At 38.9% G+C, this 24,096-nt stretch overlaps 1 protein-coding gene across 18 annotated transcripts in view; it reads left to right on the forward strand.

Moving 5' to 3' along the window:
* The first annotated feature begins 16,207 nt into the window (after positions 1-16,207).
* Positions 16,208-24,096, forward strand: part of ptprsa (protein tyrosine phosphatase receptor type Sa) — a 218,987-nt gene continuing 211,098 nt past the window's right edge. For 17 of the 18 annotated variants that reach the window (XM_020596614.1, XM_020596622.1, XM_020596620.1 and 14 more), the window contains exon 1: positions 16,208-16,465. The gene's annotated coding sequence lies outside the window, so the exon portion shown is untranslated. Of the gene's footprint in view, positions 16,466-17,419; positions 17,539-24,096 lie in introns of those variants that run through there. The other variant, XM_020596615.1, reaches the window with a different exon arrangement.

Here is a 24,096-nt window from a genome sequence, read left to right on the forward strand (position 1 = left end):
AAAACGAACTTTATGTATCCATCCATCTTTTATCTACACCAATCCAAAGGGGGTTGCGAGCGGGGTGGGGGCCTCTGCAGCCAATTGCTCTGTAGCTAATCACGGTTCCACTATTTATTTATTTGTTTGTTTATTTAATTAGATCATGTTTCCTAAAGATCTCCCATGATGTTGCATAATGTATTTGTGATTCAGCTGTAACATAATTGCAATCACTGACTGCACTATTCATAAAACTGGCTGGAGCTTGTAACCATTGTGTAGGTGTCTTCGCAGAGGGCTTAATTTGCACTATGACAAAACTCTGAAATTTGATCAAGACTTGAAATAGAAGTTAAAAAAATTACTAACATTTCAACTGCTTGCATCATAAACAGCACAGATGTCAACAACTGCACTTGGAGCCAAAGTGGGTTTGAAAAGTATTGACCGTGGACTTGAAAATCATTAAATTTTAAGTCAGAGTGCATCATAGTACACACTTGGCAGGTGACTCTGCAAAAGCCAATGTGTATCAAAAGCCTCTTTCCCATTTAAAAACTTTCATCAAAAGCTAAATCCTTACCCATTCTAGCATTGAGTTGGCCAATCAGAAACATGCAAGCATATGCACTATATCAGGCGGCCCATTTTCTATGATGTTGGGCTAATTCTGCTTTTCATGTACAAGCATTGAGTAGGAGGAGCAACTTAACTGTGGGGGTGATAAATTTCCAGAGTTATAAAATCTTGCCTCACAAGAGTATAAATTGCTGTGCAGTGACTTGGCATCATCAGCCTTCAAACTGGACTACCAGGATTGTATTTCATCCCCTCTGCAAAGCAGACCTAGGCAAGTTCACCATCTGGTAGGGAATATTCACCTTAGCTTCTCCTATCTGATCCATTAGGCTGAAAATACGATGCTATGACAATGCTGCTGAGCTTTGAGCTCAGATTGAAAGGATTCATTGCAGACATTCAATATGTCAGGGAGAGCTGAAGCAAATCTACTGACATGTCAGGTAGAGTCTCAAAGAGAAGAGTGAAGTTGTTCACTTTTGATGAATTTATTTGCTTGATCCCTCTGTGCCACCATCCTAAAGTTTGATGTATATACAGTATAAGCACATCTGTATGTGGAGTGAAAGAAAAGATCCTCTCCGACCTTCAGGTCTGTCTGCGTGTGACATGGACATTGTGATTGCTTGAATATTTTACAGTGGCTGTATATAGCTCATTTTGGCGTTGGCCTATAGAGCCCCACTGTATGACAGCAAGACAAAGACTGTAAATGTTGCATCACAGAACTCTTTCTTTGTTTTAAATTATTCATTCTCACTGTCTTTCTCACTGTTTTTTCTCATCCCTCTTTGATCTCCCTCCCCTCCTTTCTCCCCCTCTCTCACCTTTCCTTTATTTGTAACTTGTGATCATACTTCTAAACTTGTAACAGCTTTCAAAGCATATAGCACTGGGTTTCCTCACTGCTCTGTCATATTTTCCAACCTCGTGTCTCCTTGAGCTTTTACCCAGAAACAAAGTAAAGCAGCTCAGTTTTTGTCTTCATCTTGTGCTTTCTTGTTGGGCAAAATAAACTATATCTTTTATACAAGGTTTTCAAAGGAATAAGGGTCTGTGGAGCTACGGCTATACAATGTTTCTCATACCTATTGCAGAGATGGATAGACATGTAACATTTGGTTCTGCATTAGAGTTGCTCTAATCCACTCTTCTTATGAGGCTTTCATATTTTTTTATTTAAAGGTGTTTTCTTATCTAACCTGATTCTTTTAATTGTGTGAAGTTTTTCTTATTTGGAAAACCTTAATATAATCCTAATATCAATAAACCATTCAGAAACACCTGGGCCCGTACATTATATGCTCCTTTTACAGTAACATCCAATGATGACATATAATAACTTTGAATAAGGCTCATACCGTTGTAGATAATCCTGAGTTGAATATGAGAGGGCTGTGATTTTATGAAAAGCTCTTAACTGTAGCTTCTGTTGATCAGCAGACCATGTTAGGAATCACAACAATAGTAATAAAAAGAAACTCAAATATAAATTGAAGAAGATAAAAGTGCATTTATATTGAACACTAGTGTAAATGCATGTAAAAGTGATAAATCCTTTTATAATTTATCATATCCAGTCACTTTAGCCACAAGCCACACACACATACGTATATATTCTGTGTGTACTTTACTCCACCTCTGTACACCATCCTCCTTTTCTTATGTTATCCTCTCAACCCCAGAGGTCAAAACTACAGTAAAGTTTATTCACAGTTTCTTGACCCATGAATGAATATAACTGGGCAGGTACAGCTGCTCACAAAACAGCAAAATACAGCCACTCTCACCTATTACAATGAGAATGGCAGAAGAAATAGAGATGTTAAATAAAACACGAAAAGACGGGGAATAGCTCTGAACTAGATGTCAAACTATTTTTCATCTTAGTTTTGTTTGGTACAGGCTACAGAATGTGGGTAATTGTCAATTCTCTTTGCTATCTGTGTGTCATTTATGCCATTTGTATGCTTATAAGCAAATAAAAAAAGAAAATTCATATGCCCACATCATTAGCATTAATTGTATTCGCTATATTTTGCAGTGTGCTGTAGCAGTGAATTTGTCATTTTTCCACTTGCTAGCACAGTTCTCCTGTCTATTCATGCTCACAGGCTCCATTTGGCAGAGTATTATCTTTGACTTTTGGGTCACCTTATGTTTTGTTCGCCTGAGAGAGTGTATTTAAAGAATCTTGGCATGGCATAAAGAGTGGAGGAGTCACTCCTCTGCATCCTGTACAATATTAAACTCAGTTCTGTGATGTCAATATCCAAAATAATGATGAAACATAATAGTTTACAGAGGCAGCTTTTCACTTCCAATGAACACTAAATCTTGTCTTTTTGGCCTCCACCCCCTGTGCCCGCAGACCTTAGATCCAGTTCAGTTCAGGGAACATGGCCATTCAGCTGTGATATGAAACAACTCTAAAGTTAACATACTGCAGTTACTTTTATTTTGCATACTTAGTTATGGCCATTTTGAATCACTATGTCTACCAGAAAAAGACCTGCAGTGCCCTTTCCCTTTTTTTCCCTGAAGACCCCACCTGCTAAATTAAAACCGCTCAGTGACCAACAGTGGTGGACTGTGACTGGACTGGAAACCTGGCAGTTGTAAATGTTTGGAATTGTAATGAATATGCACTGTGACGGAGCTTACCACTAATAAAAAAACAAAACAAAACAAAACAAAAATTGTATTTACTGAAGATAAACTAAATACAAAGCAGTTTTCTTTTCAATGTAACATACAAATTGTAGATGATGACCCTTCCAGACAGTCATCCAGAATAATGTTGATGTATTCATATTCATAAAATATTAATTGCTTTTATGTTTAAATATTAACATTTTCATCTAATTCAAATAATTGGATTGCAAATGATTAAGATCCTTTTAAGCTGCTTTGGATAGTATAAGCATCCAAATCATGGAGGCTCTTTGTAGAATATTTCATCCATTGTTGTGTAACAAATCAATAAATTTAGTAAGGCCTGGTGCCAATTCAGTGTTTCTGTTTAAACTGTCAGGCTCTGGTCACTCATTTGCTCTGCTGAGCTACCATGAGCACTACTGCATCATCCCTACGGCTGCTCACATATAGTATTTTATGAACTACACCACAAGCATTTAGCTTTTGACTGTGATTAGGCACTTGTTTTCCTTTGGAATCATGCAGAAAGTCAGTGTTTGTCTTAAACTATATTCAGCATTTTAAGTTTAAACCATGAGCAATGCTATGACTTGGTTAATGCATTTCCCAGTCACTAAGCTCTGTCACGTATAATGTGCCCCTGCTCACTTTTCTTAATGGCCATCTCACACACATACACTCACAGTCAATCAAACTCTATATTTTTACCCATAAAGTTAACACTGTGCCATGCACACTTTGTGTTACGCCCATGCAACCCACACATCCACACTGAACTACAGTACAGTAGCTGCCAATTATACATTGTAATTAAGATTCAGTGACAGGCTCTACTGCCACTTTCAATAGGCACTAACATGGCTGACGCCTAATAAACTGGGTCTGCCAGGTCAGCAGTGAGACATGGGGTCACATCAGCCATCTGATTGTATCAGAAGTGCAGCCTGCAGGTTCAAGGGGCCTTACCAGAGTAAAAATCCAACTAGGCAGGTTTAGAAGGTTTCATATGGAATAATATGCCAAATGTTTGTGTAGAAAGCAGTGTAATTTGGCTCGTGAGTGGCAGGTGGTTGTGGGAAGCTCACAAACTCTAGGTAGCTGTCCTTGTGCTATCTTTGGGGTTTCCTTTACATAGCCTATAGCTTAATGTCAATCAAAACAATCTATAAAGAGAATAAAATTCTATTATAGGTGCAGCAATTCTCCCGTGGTTAGTGTTTCTGCCTATAGTTTAAACAATAAAAACTTTGATCCATTTTACACTTCCTATGAACAACATTAGGTCACACAGAATAGCAAAATAGCATTTGGAAAGCAACTGCTCAGCACAAAACAAACAGACTTTATATAATGTATGGCTCATGTTATTTACACCGCAGATAGTTACTTGGTCATAAAATGTAGGCAATGTTTGCCATCAATTTACCAACATTTGCAATGGAGATCCAGATGTTATACTGTAGACAGTAGCTTTAAAATTTACAACTATTTTCTTTCACAACTTACAAAGTGAAAAATTTAAATGTATGGGAAAAATGAATAAAACAAAATACATTTAAAAAATCCCCAAACCAAAAAAAAAGCTATAAAACCAAAATTCTTAAAGGTTGTTTTACAGCAGAATCTTAACAGGACAGATTTGAATACAAATGCAATAAGGTTATCAAAATACATAAAACAAGTGAATCATAAAATTCATAGAAATCTGCACAAAAAGAGAAAGAAACAAGGGAAAGGATATAAAATATTAATGGCTATTAAAAAGGGAGCTATCAAGAGCGCTGAAAGATATCAGATCAAACACAACACAGGAATGTAATCAAAGACATAGTGAGAAATATAAAAAAAAAAACAAAGGCTTTTATGAATGTCCGTTGAATACAAATAGATGGCACAGAATGAACTGGTCGTACAGCCTCAGGGAGAGATTGCCATTCCAATCTATCTTAGACCTTTGGATTAAAAGAAGTAATATTACTCTCGCCGAGCATTAGCGAGTCAACCATCAAATGTGACAAACCAAATCTGTTAAGTTCTGATGAAACATTAAAACTATTATTATGATAACTCATACAGGTGATTTCCTGATTAGTTTCATTCTCCAAATCTTCACCAACCACCTAAATCCACAAAGAAGCTTTAGAACCTGTGGGAGCAGTTAAAATTTTCCCTGATGTACTAGTTGTGTTCTCCATAAGTAATCAACACTAAACTAAGATGTTAGCTGTCAGCCTACAGCAATTAGCAAGTCGTGTTTAGAGAAGAAGGGGGTACAGAACTATTTAAATGATGTGAAATGTTAAAAAGGTGACATTAAAAATTTTGCAATCAGGTTTGATATGATTAATCACTTCATTGATCCTGTTTCCAACATTCAGGCTTGATGCTGTTCAATTGGACTTGTGCTGAGGTGCTCACATCAAATGGCTTAGCTCTAAGTTCTGTTCTGCTCATAATGAAAAAAAGGTGTTTGTCACAATAAAGCTGTTCTCAAACGACGAGTGTGTTTTCATCTTCATGTGTGCCATTGCTAACCAGCCACTGTCGCCTAGCAACAACAACCCTTTGCTGGTGTGTGACGTCTTGAGGTCATTTGCATTATTTATGTGGTCTTCTTGAAGTCATTTGCATAAAAATTGGAATGCCCTAATATCCCAATACAGGTACTTTTGTCAAAAAAGCCTTAATAAACTATGATGATTTTTAACTATCATTTTGTTACCTCATACACTCAGAACAATACATAAGGCATAAGCCTACAACCAAAATTGTATAAGAATAACCTACAGTATGTCTTGAAGTATATCACACGAAAGACTTTTTGAAAAGAAACTTTTTTTAAATCAAGTTTGAATCCCGTTGAACATTGTTTTGTGACATGCCCCTAAACACAAAAAAATGTGAACTGAAAACATCTAGTTGAACTACAGACATTCTCACTTTACATGCATATGTGAGAAAGAGAGCTGTAAAGGGAAAAATGTGGTTACATGGCAACTGCAGGGTGTGTTGAGAACATGCCCATATGGTTGGGGGTGTGTGTGTGTGTTTCTAATAGTACATGTATGCAGTATATCATATGCTACTGTGTGTGTGTGTGTCAAAGCTGTATTTTACTGAAACTGTCTCAGAGTGTTTTTTGTCATGGCCAGAGATGATTAATGATTGGTGATGCCAACACAAACACCAGGAAGCATAGACACAGTGAGACAGATGAAGACAGATAGAGGCAGAAGGAGAAGCTCAAGTTAAACACCCCAAATCAACATTGCAGACACTGTGGATGACGGGCCTCTAAAGGATCTTCTTTTTCACCACGGTCACCTCCCTAAAGGATTGAAGAGCACTATTTGTATACGTAAGAGATGGATAGGGAGAAACACAGCCAAGGAGAATGAGGCAGACTAAGTAATGCAGTTAACTCCATATCCATTACATTTTTACTTGATAATCCTACAGCGTTCATGCTTTCATTTCTCATTGTCTTCCCAGTTCAAAGTTGTCACTTGGGCTCAAAAAGTTGATACTGTTGACTTAAAACTGTCAGGTTTAGATCTAAAGACCCCGGTTACACATAATCCTCTTCCATCTGCTGTCCAATCAGCAGAACTAGAAAACAATATTCTTAATAAATCCATATCTTTAGTATTCTGTCATTATTCCCATTTCCTTGACACAACTGAGATGCTGGAAATATAGAAGACAGATATGTGCATGCGTAACAGCCAGATAAGAGTTTATAGCAGCAGCAGACTAAGAGTACAGGGATCACTACAAGCAATAGCAATAGCAGTAGCAGTGGCAGTGGAGAGGCATCCTCCAACACTTTAGCTGAGATGGCTATTGTTATACTTGGACAAATCATCAGCCTACAGTAAATTTGCTCTTGGGATTAAAATATAGTTAGCCTGCTGTTTGTATATTATTATAGCACAATAAAACTGACGTTCACGTAACTGGAGACATTATTCTCATGATTCCTACATTATTTTTTAAGAGTGATGAGTTTGTCAGACCTGCTTTGTTAAAGCAATTCTTTAAATTTTATTAAGAAAGCAACTTGCGAATAACATCAATATTTACGTGTTCAGAGGCATATTCATATAATTCTATTGCCTTTTCTAATCTCAAAGTGCAAACTGGCCACATGGTGTGAATGAATAAATGAGTGAATGAATATGTCTTTTAACCCATTTGTTTCCATATCTATTTTAGTTTCAAGATAGCGATGCTTTCTCATTCGCAGACACAATGAACTCTATAGACTTTTCATAAGTGAAAGCTATGTCCATGTTTACATTTTATCAGCAGCCTGACCGCTTTATATTGTGCTTCACAGTTAAAGCACAAACAGGGTTCAGTTCCCATTTTTTTGCAGTACAAAATCCACATATCTGTTAGCCAGTAGTCACCTTAGCACCAAAGTCAGAGGCTATTGATAAAAGGTATTTTATCTATTTTATTTTTGACCTCCTGCGTGTTGTGTATAATGCATTAAAGCATGAAAAAGGTTCAAGTTAAGGATTTACTCATGAATATGCCGCACCTGCATACCTTTTATGTTGAGTAGGGAGCAAAGGTTTATCAATGGGTTATCAAGTGGGCACATCCCATCACAGAGGGTTCACTGATTCAAACCATAAACACCTCCACAGGGCTCTACTGTGACCTCTGGCCTCCCAAAGTGAATTATGTGTTGTAATATATTCCATCTGACTGCCACTGTATCTGTACTCTCACAATTTTTCCATTATTTTTTAATTACCATACCAGCTAAAGGGGATCCATTTAATTTTCAGTTTCTCAGGATTTCATCTGTTATTAAACCCTTGAATAATAGCACATCAGCCGTCTTCGTTAATTGTCAGACTCATTAATACAGTATTTGCTAGGAATTATTAGAGAAAGTCGAAGAGGTGGGAATTCTTTAAAGAAATAATAATAGTCCGCAATTATAATATAACACACGATAATGAAAGACATATCTTTTTATCTCCTTTGGTTGCTCCCTGCCTGGGGTCACCACAATGGACTTTGCATTAGGTTTTATGCCAGATGCCCCTCCTGATGCAACCCTACGGGACAATTTAGAGTTGCCAGTTAACCCAACCTTAACCTGCATGTCTTTAGATCGTGGGAGGAAGCCGGAGTACCCACAAACAACCCAACCCATGCAAGTACAGGAAGAACATGGAAACTCCACACAGAAAGGCCCCAGTCAACCATTAGTTTTGAACCCAGAACTTTTTTACTGGGAGGCGACAGTGTTGCACTAGCATAACGCCACAATGAAAGATGCATTTAATACTTTGAAATTTATTTCACTTCTATCAAATCTACTAAATGTTGCAGTTAACAAATGTGGCACACAGAAATATTATGTTTATGACTATTCAAATTGAGTAAAATGTTAAATGTGATGTTGAAACTGTCTTTTATCTATCATCTTATTTCCTAAAAAATCATGCAAGGCAAAAGACATGAGATATAATGATACCCAAAAAGATGATAAAGAGGTTTAGTTACACTGTGGACACTCTTTTCCAAGGTCACTCAATTTAATTTTAAACTTCCAAGTCAGTTGAATGACTTCCATCTGTTAAGGACACGAGATTATACAGTAAAGAAGAACAAAAACCTATTTGCATTTTTTAGAGGAGCACATTGGCACTGGAGATGTGTGCCAATTTATAGGATACATTGGAGAAGCAAATTATGCTGAATGCAGCACTACATGTTACATCCAAGCCCATCTCTGAAGTTTAGCCTGATCTGTTGAGCTTGTTTCCTCTTCTAGTGTTACCTTTATCCCCTAAAGGTGATATTCTCTAGCTGTGACAAGGCAGTGTTACTGTTGGCAGTGATTCATCTCATCAAGGTTAAGTCAGATGTTATCACAGCTCTGGTGTGAGAGGGATGCTGTTCTGCAGACAGTTGTAGCGGTGCAAGCAAAGGTCAGGTGATAATGTACTCATGAGCTGTGGCCTGACTCAATGACTCACTGCCTTATTTATTTATTTGTTTGTCTCTGGTTGCCTTGTATCCCCATGATAGACTGTCCAGGGTGTACCCTGGCCCTCACCCAGTGTCATCTGCGATTGGCTTCAGCCACCCTGCGACCCTTGTTAGGATAAGCAGTACAGATAATGGATGAGTGGATGGTTGCCCTGTATGTAAAGCTTCTGTGCATAATATTGGGTCAGGGGAGCTCCTGCATGGTTTAGCAGAACATGCTACAAGCACCCATTGAATGCTATTTGTAATTTTGTAAAATAGCTTTTGTGTTTGTCACATTATCATTACATGCAGCTGTCACCACATTCTGTGAGGCTGACCTCAACAAAAACAAAGCCACTGACAAGTTAATGGTCTTGAACTTCAATAAAACAAGCCTGTTGGAAAGGTTGATTGGTGAATGGTTTGTACCTGCTGTCTAACAAAACATTTTAACTATGTGAGCATGTACTCAAACTGCATAGGCCTCTTGTGAAGTTAACTGTAGATGTTTTGTGGATGGGGCTTATTTTGATCGCCATAGTAACAAAGAATCTCACATCAAAAGCAATATCTCCATTAGTGCCTTATTTCTCTAACATGACTGTAACACCAGTTATTTCACTGTACACCCAAATCCCAACCACAGGTGCTCTCTCTATTCTTCTCTTACAGTAAAAACATTTTTATTTAAACATTTTTACCCTGAGTTCAAAAGTCCAAAACTGACTTTTAACACTCCATATGTAGAACATAATACATGTGTTGGATTTGTTTCATACAGACATATTCAATACATTTTAAGGTATAGGATTATATTTCAAATGCTCTGTTTTGTCAAATGTGAAATGCAAACTCAAGTGCAATAACCTTCTACTGAGTACAGGTCTACATGTGACTGTTATGTTTGCTTGCTTGCTTGCTTGTTTTATGTTGTCCAGTCCCACAAATGGTCTGATAGGTCTTGTAGATGTGCAATCTCACTCTAACACAATCTTTTCTGCTGAAAATCTTTCTGCACCATCATGTATGAAAATAGGAAGTATGCAATTCTTAAATGGGATGGCTTTTGCTTGAGGCAGTAGTAACCAAAGGCTGGCTCTACAAAAGTTAAATACATAAAATACAGTAAGTAGAGATGATAGATACATGACAAGAAGTTCAACTTAAATATTTCTATCAGCAAAACCTAAGAAATGGTCCCAGACCCCACCTCCCTCCAACAAATCTATTTGTGTCCATGTGTGACTGTAAAAGAGAGAATGGTATAAAAACAAAAGAAACCAGAAGATCATAACAGAAATTTTTAAAATCATATCCAACTGGTAGACATGACCAAATGCAGCAGCCAGCCACTGTGGGTGCAGATTGCTCATTCACACTATTTCCTACTTGTTATTACATTATGAATCCTAACAAGCCCACCCAGGACTATTTTAATCAGTTATTCTCTAAAGCTGCTATGATGACAAGCCAACTTTGTGAAGATCTTGTATTTACACAGATATCATCTGTTTTTTTTTTTCTTTTGTCCCCCGAGGGATGTTCACACCTTCGCCCGCCTCAATGTCCTGTCAAGTTGTTGCTATAGATAGCCACACAGAGCACAGCGAGAGGGAGAAGGTAACGACTAAGAAAAAGTGAGAAGAAGATGTAGTAGAAAAGAGACGGCATGGAGAGCTTAGAGGGAGGAAACACCGAAGACACAGAATGGGGAACGATAATCCAGCTACTGAGTTTATCAAGAGTGAGAGAATGTGTGAGAAGTAAAAAGAGGGAAAGATGACAGGGGAAGAGCAGGAGAATGAGCTCTCTACCTGTCAGTGCATCAAAGCCTTGTCATGTCATATACTCACCTGCTCACGCACCCACTCATCCTTTCAATACCTCAACCTAATGAGCCAAGAGCCTCTCAGTGGCTGTAGTATACACCAGCACCTCACACAGCCATTACATGTCTGTGTTAGACAGTTTATTGCCCTGTACAGCAGTGCTTCTATTTCCATTTGCCTTTGTTACGACCTGCACCCTTCACACTGTCATGTTACCTACTCACTGACTTACTGGCAAAGGTAAAATCTTTACTTAGGCCACAGCACATTGTGCAACATTTGGTGGGTGGTTTCTACCCATTCCGCCTTACATTAACATGAGCAAAAACACTTGGATACATGTGTATCTTTGATGGGATCTGACATCCCAGCCTGGTTCAGAGCAATTTACAAAAAAAAAATAAAGGTGTTTCTGAAGTTTTTCATTTCTCTCACTGAACTGATAGAGTTCTGTTTGCACAAACAGATCACTCCACAGTGAATTATCACTGTATATGAGGCTGTATTTTTCCCTGACATGAGTTTAAGGCAACTTTAATGCTTCCTATGATACCATGTAGCATTACCTAGATTTCTGTATTTCAAGTGGATCAGTTTGAACTTTTAATATGTAATAATTTAGCTAATTATGGAAGTTTATTTGAAGATGACATTTTAAACAAAGCTCTAACACCATGTCTCCACCAAAAGTATTTCAGCTGCATTGCTGTGAGACACGTCTCGTGGAAATGATACACCTCAATTTTAGTCCTATTTGTTAAGTGCATCAATCCCAGTTCTTCTAAAGCATTGTGTATTTTTTGTTTTATCATAGGTTTAATGATCCAGTTTTACACTGGATGAATTGTCACAATTTTTTTTCCAGTTGGACAATTTTATGGAAAAAATGTAAGAATTTGAACATTTTTTAAGCTTTGCAGAAATGGCGTGAATTGTTTGGAGCAACATACTATTGTATATTGCATTGACTTACTCAAGGTCTTAGTTGTAAATAATAGTGGGTAGCACTGAGCTGGAGTTTTAAATTTAAAAGAAAAACCAGAGCCAGTGCAGGTTTAAAGGATTGGATGCTTAGATAGTGACTACATGCTGCTTGTGGTGAATTCCAATTTAGAGCCATTCTGTTCTTCCTAAATGTCACTGCATTGAAGCCCCCCCTCTCCCAAGCCCTCAACTACATAGGCCTAAGATCTTTAACAGCTGAGACTGTTGTGGCTGTGTGGATGGGACCTCCCTTGATTCCCATGGTAACAAAGAATCTCTGCTCAAAAGCCATATCTGCATTACTGCCTAAGTTCTCCAGCATGAACATAATAGTAGCAGCTACTCCATTATACAGTCAACCTGCAAACACTGCTCTCTTCATTCTAATCTTGTGTTTCACTCATTCAGTTTTTGTTTTTGGCTGCAATTAAGTAATTTACAAGTCTCAGTTTTCTTTATATTTTTATCTTCATATAGCCTGTTAGACAGTTTTTTCAGTAAGGAGCTACTGATATTTACGACATGGTGGTCTTAACAAATTTTTTTGTTTTCAAATTTATTATATCAGGATAAGCTGTGTTCTGTCTTTGGGGTGCCCTCCCAGCTATTGGGTTCAGCTGGGACTGGCCCCACCCACTCATGGTAAGCTGAGGTTCTGCCTCACACCCACTATGAAGGTAAAAGATTTAGCTTAATTGAGCAATAATTTGTCAGCTGACAACCAAGTTTATAAGATGTACATTTCTTGTATCCCAATTCTGATTTCAACGTCACTGAGCTTAAGCCAAATTTCACAAACTGGATACCAACTCAAACAAGCCAAATGTCCAAATGAACCCATAAAAATAACTCGTGTATTTGGTTTGGTGTATGTCATTCTCCTCAGTCAACGTGAAAATATTTCTCCCCTCTACCTAACCTTACTGCTTCCTGTATGGGTGGAGCTCTGTTGCTTACTTCAGATGCTGACTCAACAGTGGCAAAACTTTTTTTCAGAACAAAGACACTTACTGGCCACATGTGTGTGCCTTATTTTTCAACCATTTGGACTGTGCAAGTTTGCTTTTTTAATAGTTTAAATGTCTTCAACCAAGAGCACATTTGGTTACCCAGTGCATCAATGAAGTTTTTTTGTGGTTAAATATTGTTTGATTAGTACGTTTGGGAAGTACTGTATATGTGTTCGATCTGTGTTATCTTAGAATTATTGATCTAATGGAATTAGAAAATATGTTAAGTTTAATGTATAATGTTTATTCTTTTCTTGATAAGCCAGTCCAAAGAAATATGGACTAAAGGAATGAACCAGGCCCTTTTATGCCTTTGCTCATGAGGTCCTTACAAACAAGCCATTGAGTTGATATTGATTAATGTTCCAAGAACCAGAGTTTACTTTGGATATAGCCTAAATATTCTACAGTCACTTATTCAACAGGAACAAAAAAAAAAGAACTTGGTGTACAACTAGACACATGTAATTCAGTGTTTTGCTCTGGGTTCAGTTCAATCAAGTGTATAATCACACTTCAGTTCCTACTGCCACCATCTGAAATGGGGACTGTCTCCTGGAGAGAGGAGAATAATATGGTGATGGCTATCAGGGCAGTCGAACGGCAGAAATTTCAGTATGTCCAAAGTGAAAATTAAAAAATAATGTTAAAAGAAATCCAGCAAATAACAAATGAATAACAGAAAAATATTGACCAGTCTCTATATTCTAACTTTTTTCATTAGAAATCTGAGACATATGTATATATTGTCAGGAAAGTGCATAAGAAGAAGTGCAATAAAGAATTATGAAAAACCTTCAGTTATAAACAGGTGCACCTTTTGATTGCACGTGCAGTAGACAGGCAGTGTAGTACATAGAGTAAATGTGGACTGAGTGCACTTTGGTACTGCTAATTCCACTGTAGTGCGTTATCTTCATCCCTGTATGTCAAAGTTCTTTTAGCATATCAGGTAGACTAAGTAACACTCCTGAAATTGCCAATCAGTGAATGACCTTGTCTGACTTTTCTTCAAGCCAATGGCCCTTGATTTCTCTGTGTTCAGCACAAGGTGACAGAACTACATCTTCTCCTTTTAATTAAACCACTAATCCTAGCTCTCTGATTGGTGTGCATTTCCCACAGACAGGCGGACATGTTAAGGAAGGAAGAAAGGAGTTAGGGAGAAGCAAGGTCAACTGAGCAGGGAGAAGTGGGAGAAGAAGAAAAAGTTGATCATTGGAATGGAAGCAGGTGATGGGAAAAGGAGAAGGAATGAAATACAAGGAACAGAGATGCTGTGAAAAAATCAGACCTCTTGTCTCATCTTTATTTGAAAGTAAGCATCTTTAAAGGAGAGTGAATCAAGCAAATGCCACGGGAAATTTGTGGAGTGTAAGGTCCAACCATTTGATGTCATTTTATCAGGAGACAGGGAGACATGTGAACCTCTTTTGTACTTTCATAGTATCACTCATCCCCTGCAAAACACTCTATCAAGTATCAATCTCAGCACTCCTCAAAGGTTGATTAACTCTGAATTCACTTAGTTATTTGATAATCTGACTTGCTGAAAGTGCATAGCTAACTAAACCTACACTTTCCTTCAGCTGATGTCAGCTATTACCTGCCATGCACTGTACAATGGATAGAAAAGGGTCAAAATAATCTGTCACCCTAGCAAATGCAGATGCCAATCTAAGGGTGCTGGTATTTATTTCAGTATAGTTTTCAGACTAATTTAAAAAAATCTGCTTAATTTCAGGTCTAATAAATTCACTACAGAGTGGGGTTCAGCACATGATATACAACCAGAGAGTACCTTATGTGATAGCCCTTTACTATGTTTAGAGACTGATAGGTTAACTGACTCAAGACACAAAACAAATGAAAGAATCTTAACACCTTAGGGGGGTTTGAGATTCACCTTAAGTGTATTTCTGAAGGAACAAGTCCATGCATTAGAGGAAGCATGAATGGCCAGCCTCTAGCAATATGCTACTTTTCAGCTTGTCTCTTAAAGAGCATCTGTGTTCCAATAAATAGTGTAGAGGAAAGCAGCCATGCCACTTTAAAGATTTGATTAAGTAAAACCTGCAGCTGAAGTTGACTGATTAAATACCTTTGCAGTCTTTTTCTGTTTTTATGCCCTTTTTTCAGCAGGCAGCCAGTAGCAAAGTCATGGTGCAGAAAATATTGTGCAGCTTGCTCACTGGTAGGGAAATCAAATAGATACAGTATGAAGGTATTTTAAATATGCCCACCCCCTGCTAAAATAAATAAAATAAAAAACACTTATTCAGGGTTATTCACTAAAACCTAAAACTATACTTTAGAGTTGTTTTACAGATTTTGCCAGTATTTTTGAAAGTAATGCCAATAAGAACTGATCATGACAAAACTTTAAATGAATTGCGTACTGGAATACATTAAAGTCATCCACAGTCCCATTAACAGAAACTGCATTACCCAAATTGCTGCGACTCAAAACAAGACCAAATGAGTTAAGAATGCGTTTTGACTGCAGTGCAATATAAATGACATGCGCAAAGAACCTCACTTAAAATTGTGAGAAGATGCTTTAAGATGCGGCGGCTGCACTGGGAGAGAGAGGCTGCCTTGCGCAATCTTCATTGGTCTGTTTCATGCTACCTTACCTCCCCTCTTATCCCGGGTAAAGGCAGGCTGACGATGCTACTGGAGGGTAGCTTCAGTGAGGCGTGGGGAAGCGACATGACTTCATCACGTCAAAAGGAGCACTGTAAAAAAAAAATTCTTAAAGGCAAGCTGGCAGCCTTGTCTTCCACCTTTTAAACCTAATTTAAACAAAAATTAAAATGTTTTCACACACAAAATCGCAAATAATTATAATACATTACAGGGTTTAGTTAATTTCGGAGAACATGTAGGCTAATGTTTTTGCATTCATGTAGTTAAAATAAAAAAAAAATATATATATATATATATCAGTTTAATTATGTCTTGTGTTAAATGTAGATTTATTGTCTTTTTTTTTCTCAGTGCAAACGTTAAAATAAGGTGCCATAAAGGAAGAGGGAGACGATGAGGAAAGGGAGAAAAAAAATGGAGAGAGCCGTGAGTTGTGGGGTGGCCAGAGAGGGAGGGCCGGACGCATGACATCATTCTCCCAACCTTCCTGCGCGCACAAAGCTCTGGTTTCTCCAAGTGCGCACGGTGGCTGCTGCTGAGGGAGTGAATCTTCCTGCTGTACCTAGACGCGTCCTGAGCAACCTGCGCTCTTGGGGTGGATTTTAAAAACATTGTTTAACCCGGCAAAGGAACCCGTGAACCCCTCCTCACTGGACCTGCTGCAGGGACGCACACGTTTAACACAAACCCAGGGATTATCGCATTTTTTTAAATATGAAGATGTGAGGGTTTATAAGCTGAGAGGAAAGAAAGAGGAACTCCGAGGCTGACAGAAAGGTAGGCACACTTCCTTTTCTCTTTTTACCTGTCTCTGCTTGGCTACTTTTGTCATCCATTTTTTCTTTGTTTTAACAAGAGTTGGTAATTGGTTTAACGCGTTTGTATTTGTAATAGTCTAAACTCCTAAACAAAAATTAAGCGTGTTTGGTTTCGGAGCCCCCCACCCCCGTTTTAACACTGAGACGCAGACAAGTGCTCTAATAGGAACATCATTTCAGAATACTGCAAAGAAGCTGGTTTCAGGTGTCACGGATCTTTGCGATGGAGTGAGATGCTCGGTAGTCCCGGAGTCAGCGGGAGACCCGGGTCTGCCACCGCAAACCTGCTGCCGGGGTTGCTCCCGGTGGCAGTGCATACGGAGTACGGAAGATTTCATTTACAGCGACATGCATAATAGGCACGGCTTCCCTTGCAGTTCCCCTACTGACGTTAATTACACAATTTTAATCTCCCAGATAAAAGTGGTTTCGTTGCTGAAAGGGGAGCGACGATTCATATTTTCTTTCATTTGTATGCGCCGTATAGCTTTGGAGCGTAACGCATATTTCTGAATCATCTTTTTTGGGGGAGGCGGAGGTGTGTGTGTGTGTGTGTGTGTGTGTGTGTGTGTGGTGGTGGTGGTGGTGGTGGTGGTAGTGGGGGGTCGCTTCATCTAGCAAGTGCATCTCCACAGGGGAGTGTTTCATTAACCAAGTCAACCGTGAGAATCCACTAATATGAACATGCCCATAGATCACATTTAGTTCTTGCAGGCATCGATTGGAAATGCCATTTCCGATATATCGTTGGCCACCCCCACATCCCCCCATCTCTCTCTCTCTTTCTCTCTCTCTCTCTGTCTCGTTCTCTCCCTCCTGTTAGTAGCTATGTGTGCAGGCGAGGCGCTGTTTGACGTGATATTAGAACCTAAGGTATACGTGCTGAACTTTTGAGAATACTCGTTGGTCTACACCCCTTTGCGCGTTGTTAATGGCATGTACAACAGAGATGGGCTTATTTCGACGTGTGCAAGTCGAGCTTTCCACAGCTCCGTCGAGGTGGAGTCAGCACAACAATGACACTGACTTTTTGTAAGTGCTGGTGATGCCCTTGTTGAATACTTGAAACTCCGACTTGAATTAAATTCGCTCCGGTATATGGAGATCCGGTTGTAATTCTCAGACCTTTGTGATAGCTTTGATGTTGTTTTATGTCCAGTGAGGAACATAAAACTTGCTTATGAATGTCTCCATTTCAACCTTTCAAACTGGCTATAGTTTAAAAAAAAACAGGGCTTTGGCTGTCTTTATTTGTTTACCCGTTTGCTATTTGACATTACGCACAGGTTTGCTGCCACATAATAAGGCTCCATTCGACTAAAATGAATGTGACATGACACGATAAAGTTTCAAAAGATGTGGAGGAGCCTTATGTGAGTCCATTGTGTATATAAAAGATATTCTTAAAAGATGTCTGTTATCTGAATAGTATAACAGAGCAATGGAGTCTACTATATTCCCGAAGTTGTGCATTTTCTATCTTGTTTCGTCTCCTGTTTCGATCAGCAATGAGCGCATCTCGCGTCTACAAAGCTCATAAAAGCACAGGGGAGAACAATATCTGGCCATCGCCCGGGTTGTTAAAAGAAAATGGTTTTATTCATTTTTCGCTGTGCCCGTGGTAACTTAGTTATAGCCTTTTATGGTGCCTGGAAATGGCTTGCAGTGCATTGTAATCTAATCAAATTTATGATGTTGCTGTGTATTACAATTCCCTGTTATGCCCACGCACATGAGAAATTTGGAGTGACCCCTCTCCCCCTCCTTCCGACCAACATAGACGCGCATACACAGCTGTGAATGCCCAGGAGCATCAGAGCAAGGCAGGTAACATCCTGCAATGGATTCGTACTGGCGCACACACCCCTGGCTTGCGTTCAACCGCTCTGGAAATAGGCCATATTCCTTTCCTCATTATATTCAAGCTTATGCTACCAGAAATGTATTCAGGCAACCAATCATATGCTTCTTGAAATTTGCCTTTTCCAAATCTCATGTGCATATTTTCCGAAAAAAGAAAGTTTGGCCTCTTGCAAAGAAGACATTAAAATATGTGGGGCTGCACATTGATGAAACAAATTATGTAATGCATGAGCTAGTGTATACAGCTTAACACAGATTTGCATTCACTTACTGCTCCTCTTTGTGATGCTGCATCTTTATGTGCAACAACACCACTGGGATTTTAGGATACCATTTGTAAAATGTTAATATTTCAATTTAAATTATAACTCTGATCTCCAAATCAGCACAGAAATACATGTATGTTTCAGTCCTCACTGTAATATTAAGACGTCCGTGGTGCCACCCCATGATCACTAGGACAGGAAGGAGTCGCCCACTCTCTGCTGTCTTAATAGGCAGGCCTGCGGAAGGACAGCCATTACTGGAGTGCTTCCCTCAGACTTAATGGGCTGGGCGCATTTTATGAAGCGTCTCCACACCCAGCATTTGTTCAAGGAGCAATCAAATACCCATGTTGGACATTTGACCACACACAGGACAAAGTAATGGTACACTGCTGGTTCCTCTAAGCTCTAGGTGGAGCCACCTTAAGGTTCCTAGTAACTTAAAGGATTTCTTTAAGAACAACCATATAATAGATTTATTTTTAAACTATATTCATGAATCTGAGGTACAGCTTTAAACCCAACATATCCTCCAACCTGTACGACCTACATGTCGTTTGTTAGCTTTCCACTCTGTACTGTACATTTCTCAACTTGACATTAGTCACCCAGGCTTTCTGTATGTATGCAACGAGTGATTGGATGGCATGATCAAGCATTCACTAGCTTCTCCTGCAACAATGCACTTCAGTCATGCCTACCTGTCACCAGCTGGGATGTGAGACAGGCCACCACTGTTAATAGTGATTGGTGCTCATTGAAAATGTAAATAACATGCTCACCGTGACAGACGTGTCTGGTTACACCCACATGAACATATATTTTTACAAGATGAACTAAAAGTCATGTTCTGCAATCTTATTACAAGCCACCAAGCCTAAACGTGTGGCCATGTCAAAATTGAAATAGATACAGATGGTTGGCAGGGCTGTGTAAGGAAGCCCAAATACGCAAACCAAGAGGAGACAAAAAATAAAGAGGGAGAGAAAGGAAAAATATTTAATCATAAGCACACTTTATGGAGTGCTTCGCCCATGTGGACTGCGGCAGTCTAATTACCAGGAGAGTGCTTGTTAGCTGTCACCTCCAGATAAACAGAAGACTATTTTTTTTCCTCTCATGTTTTCCTCCTGCCTGTAACAGAATTTGAAATTCTAAATAGGAGAATGTCAATTTCAGAATATCCCATCTCATCCCATCCTCACCCCCACCTTTTGAACCATATGCAAACACACAAATGTAATTTGTTTTCAATACATGTAAATGGTCAAGGTAAATAAAGCCAGAGAAAGATTGACAGCTAAAACCAAAACACCAGTAGCAGGCACTGCAAAGGTAATTTACAATAAGTTAATCATTAGAGAAATGGAAAGAAGAGGTAGCATAATGCATTGTTTGTACTCAACCTTCTGTCCAATGGACCCATATTGTACAGTAAATCTTGTCAGGAAACATATGGTCCTCAAATCCATATGCAAATGAGAGCTGGAATATTCTTTTGTCCTTGCATTTTTGAACACTGGCTTGTCATTTCAAATGGCTCAGAAGTAAGCTCTCTCTTGACTTCTAGAATGAGAGCAAAAAAATTCACAAATTATCCTTGAACATTCTGACCTGGTTTGATCCCATCATGAAGCTTGACATTTTAATGGCTTTGATGTGCACACATTTTTCTAGTACAAGCCATGATGTCAGGAAGGGAGAAGACTGCCAGTGCTAGAGTCATGGAGGATGTCTCTTCCATTCCCAGGATTCACTTGTGAGAGATGGCAGTCAAAGCCCTGTCTACCAGTAAAATATATAAGCCTGTTAATTTACTCCTGTCATGATCCCAATCAAAACAATGTGGACATGACTGGAAGAAAATTTTTGCATCTGTATTTTCGAACATTTCATTTCACTGGTGAAGCGCGAACACATCCTCATTTTAAAGCAGCATGTTATGTGTTCAGAGGCTCTTTACTTGTGAATAATTGCAGTGGTAATGTGTGTTTGGAAAATGTGATGATATGCACAAACGATGTGTTCAGGTATAAAATACACAGCAAAGGGGGGACATTAATGAGAAAACACTATTAAAGCAGTAGTTTGGCAATGGGAAAAATAATCTGATGTGACACCAATGCAGAATTGTTAGTTATTGTTATTGTCACCCCCCCCAACACACACACACACACCTTCATCTATTATTATGTCAAAAATATTTATAGTGCAACTTGAAAAAAGTTAATTTTGATTATTCTTTGCTTTAGGCTGCTATTACTTAGGGATGAAGTCTCTCATATTCATCCATGTTTCTATATTTGCATGTTTTTCTTGTGTATTAGTCCAGCCCATATAAGATGCCAGGAAAAGATGTGAGGAGAGAGGAATCAAGGAAACATGTTTTAAGAGACATGAGATGTCATTTCCTCTGATCAATCCAGTCACCGAGTGATTTCTGATAACAGGGCATGTTGGTCCTTAAAAGATGAGACTTCTTTGAAGGATACTCTCTTGTATCCTTGCTCATGGTTCATCTAGGCAGCCTCCTCTCCCCTCTTGAGATGCAGCCCAAGTTTCTCATATTATACGTAGTTCCTGGAAGTCGTACAGTCTTTGCCTTTTAGCTCATGCATTATCTTCATGTGATACCCACACACTCACCACTACCCCAACACCTCACTGTTTGAAAACCTCTGTTATAATAGGACTTAAATAAATAGTGATGGAATATATTTTTAGTGTGTAGAGGCTTTGATCAGTTATTTTACATCCAGTTATTGCAGGAATTAAAGGATATGAATGAATGATGGCTTTGGCTGTACCCATTGTAAAAACTGTTGCTCTCTATCATTACACTTTGATGCCAAACAGGGATGTTCAAGAGAAGTGACATTTCCAGTAATTTCATTGAATGGTTTGTCGATTACGTGGTCTAGTTGTGCTGTAGCTGTTTATGTACCCATTTGAATGTAAAATTGAGCTTTTAAGTTTTCATTCTTGTATTGTCAAGCATGTAGATTGGGGATAGAGGATGAAGATGCAGGTAATGCATGAAGGAGATTTTACAGAATACAAAAACCTACAGTTCAAGTATGAGGTAAACCGTTTATATTTTTACCTTTACTTATCTTTGGGACCCAGCACCTTGAAATAACTAAAAGGTTGTCCATGGCTGCCAGCTTGGCAGGATGTTTTCTGGAAAGCAGACAATTTGGAAACCTCTCACTGGATGAGACAAATGTAACTGTCTTTGGGGAGAGCTGCTTGCAGAGGGTTATACACCACTGCAGCCACCACTGGCTCCCAAGGGTTGCAATTCTTGAAGGTCACCGTAGCATTTCACCTTCCTCTTTTTCCAGTGGGTCTCACCGGATGTTTCCTGCCATGCTGGTGAATGCAGGCTGATGCCTCTACAAAACAGCAGGGTCTCGTCTGTTTACTGCTTGCTTGCATCATAGTCAAAGCCAGCATAAAGAATGAATGATTCATACACTGTCTGGAATGGTCATTTATGTTTAATTCAGAGCTGTACTGTTGGGCGTCAGCCATGGTCTCCCTGTGGTCTGGTGGGGTTTTCACTGGGAGTTGGTGGATGGTTGAAGGTGCAGGGGAGGAGAAGGAGGTATGGAAAATGTCACCCAAGTGCAAGGCAGAATTAAGACAGAGAGAGGAGAGAATTGGTGGTGGCCTTGTACATTTCATCTGCAGGCCCTAATAAAACCCTCACAGACCAGCATTGATCTCTCTCAGAATAATCCATTTAGACTGAGCGTGCCTGGCCATGTGGGACCTCTTCAATTATTTATGGCAGAATGCTGTGCAAGCTTCCGTTGGGATGCAACAATGTGCCCTGGGAAACCTGTAAACTGTGGATTGCAGGAGAGCAAGGGAGATATGGTGGAACAGAGGAAGGTAAGGAGAGGTGAAGGAAGAAAGATATTAAGGGCAGTTGAAAAAAGATGCAGGGAGGTTCATGAAGGAACAGAGGGAGACATGAAGGTGAAGAAAGGATGTAATGAGAAAGACAGGAAGCACAAACTGCACAGATACAATAAAGAATGGGAATAAAGGAGTGACGGTAAGAAGGAATAACAAATATGTTTAGAAAGAGAGAGATCAGAGGGACAAATTTATGAATGAATCAAATAACTGAAAGAAGGTGAGGGACTGATCGAGCAAGGATGAGAAGTGAGAGACAGATGAAATGGATCATAGATAAGGGGGAGAGGGAGGGAAAGGGAGGAAATGTGTCAAAGAGAAGCAGGAGGTAGGGGCAGTGATAGATAAACAAATGAAGTAAACATAATAGAATGATGGGGAAGGGAGATGAGCTTAGAAATGAGTAGATGAAAAAGTGAGAAATTTGAGAAGCAATAGGCTTCTAAGAGATCTAAGGAATACAGGAAAACTCAGTGAAGAAGAATGTAGTAAGAAATGTAAGGAAGCATGTGATGAAGGCGGGTAGCATTATAGATGAGACAGACAGGAAGAGATGACTGGAAATAAGGCAGGGATGAATGGATAAGAAGTGGGTGGAGGATAGGACCTTTTAAAGCAAGTCATGAACAACTATTGATCATGGCAGAGTTATGGTTGCTATTGTACTAAGTGGAGACATGTCAGTTTGACTGCCTTTACAATCGATCATTATTTCTGCTTTATTTACCTTTATCTTTACCTTTAATGCTGTGTTTTACAAAAAAGCATAAAGCAGTCTTATGCTTTCCAGAACCAAGTCAGAACACATTGTCTTTGACTTGATACATACTCTAGCATGGACACATGCCGTACTTTTATTTAATTCACTCTCACTACTGTATCTGTGGAATTCATAAACTGAGGTGTTTCACGAGAACCAAGATTATTTGGACAAGATGATTTCATCCCATTGGCAAGTTTCTTTCACAGTTTTGGAGCTGAATATACTCGTGATTTTTTTTTTTTTTGCAGCGTACTAAAACTAAAGTCAGAACTACATATTATGAACTTCTTTGTTTGCTTGGTCTATATTCTACTACACACAAATCCAGATAGGCTTGTCTACTTGATTCGTCCTACAGTCAAGCGATTATGTCTGGCACATTTTGAGAGGCTATACAGTTAATTCATAAGGGTTCTCACCCTTATAACATTTCTGAAGCCTTTGCTGAAATAGAGCAGGCCCTTTTAGTCAAATTTCATTAATGTGGATAGGACCTTTCCTACTTCATACAAAAACACATTGTGCAAGTACCTCTTTAATTCATTTAGCTAATTTTGAATTAGTATATTTTAAAAGTCCCTCTGCATTTATCTTTTATCTCCCTTACATTAATAATACAGACATCTAATTAAAATCACATTTGGAGCCATAATAATATATTACAACAGAAATTCTCTGGCAGTTGTACACCTATATCTATTTCTAACAGTTAACAAAAGAAGAAGAACCCTCAAAGTCCTCAAAGGAATAGAGCTGTTAGCCTAGCAGTATAGT

The sequence above is a fragment of the Monopterus albus genome, unplaced genomic scaffold, assembly GCF_001952655.1.
Source record: "Monopterus albus unplaced genomic scaffold, M_albus_1.0 scaffold31.1, whole genome shotgun sequence".
Lineage (NCBI taxonomy): Eukaryota > Metazoa > Chordata > Actinopteri > Synbranchiformes > Synbranchidae > Monopterus > Monopterus albus.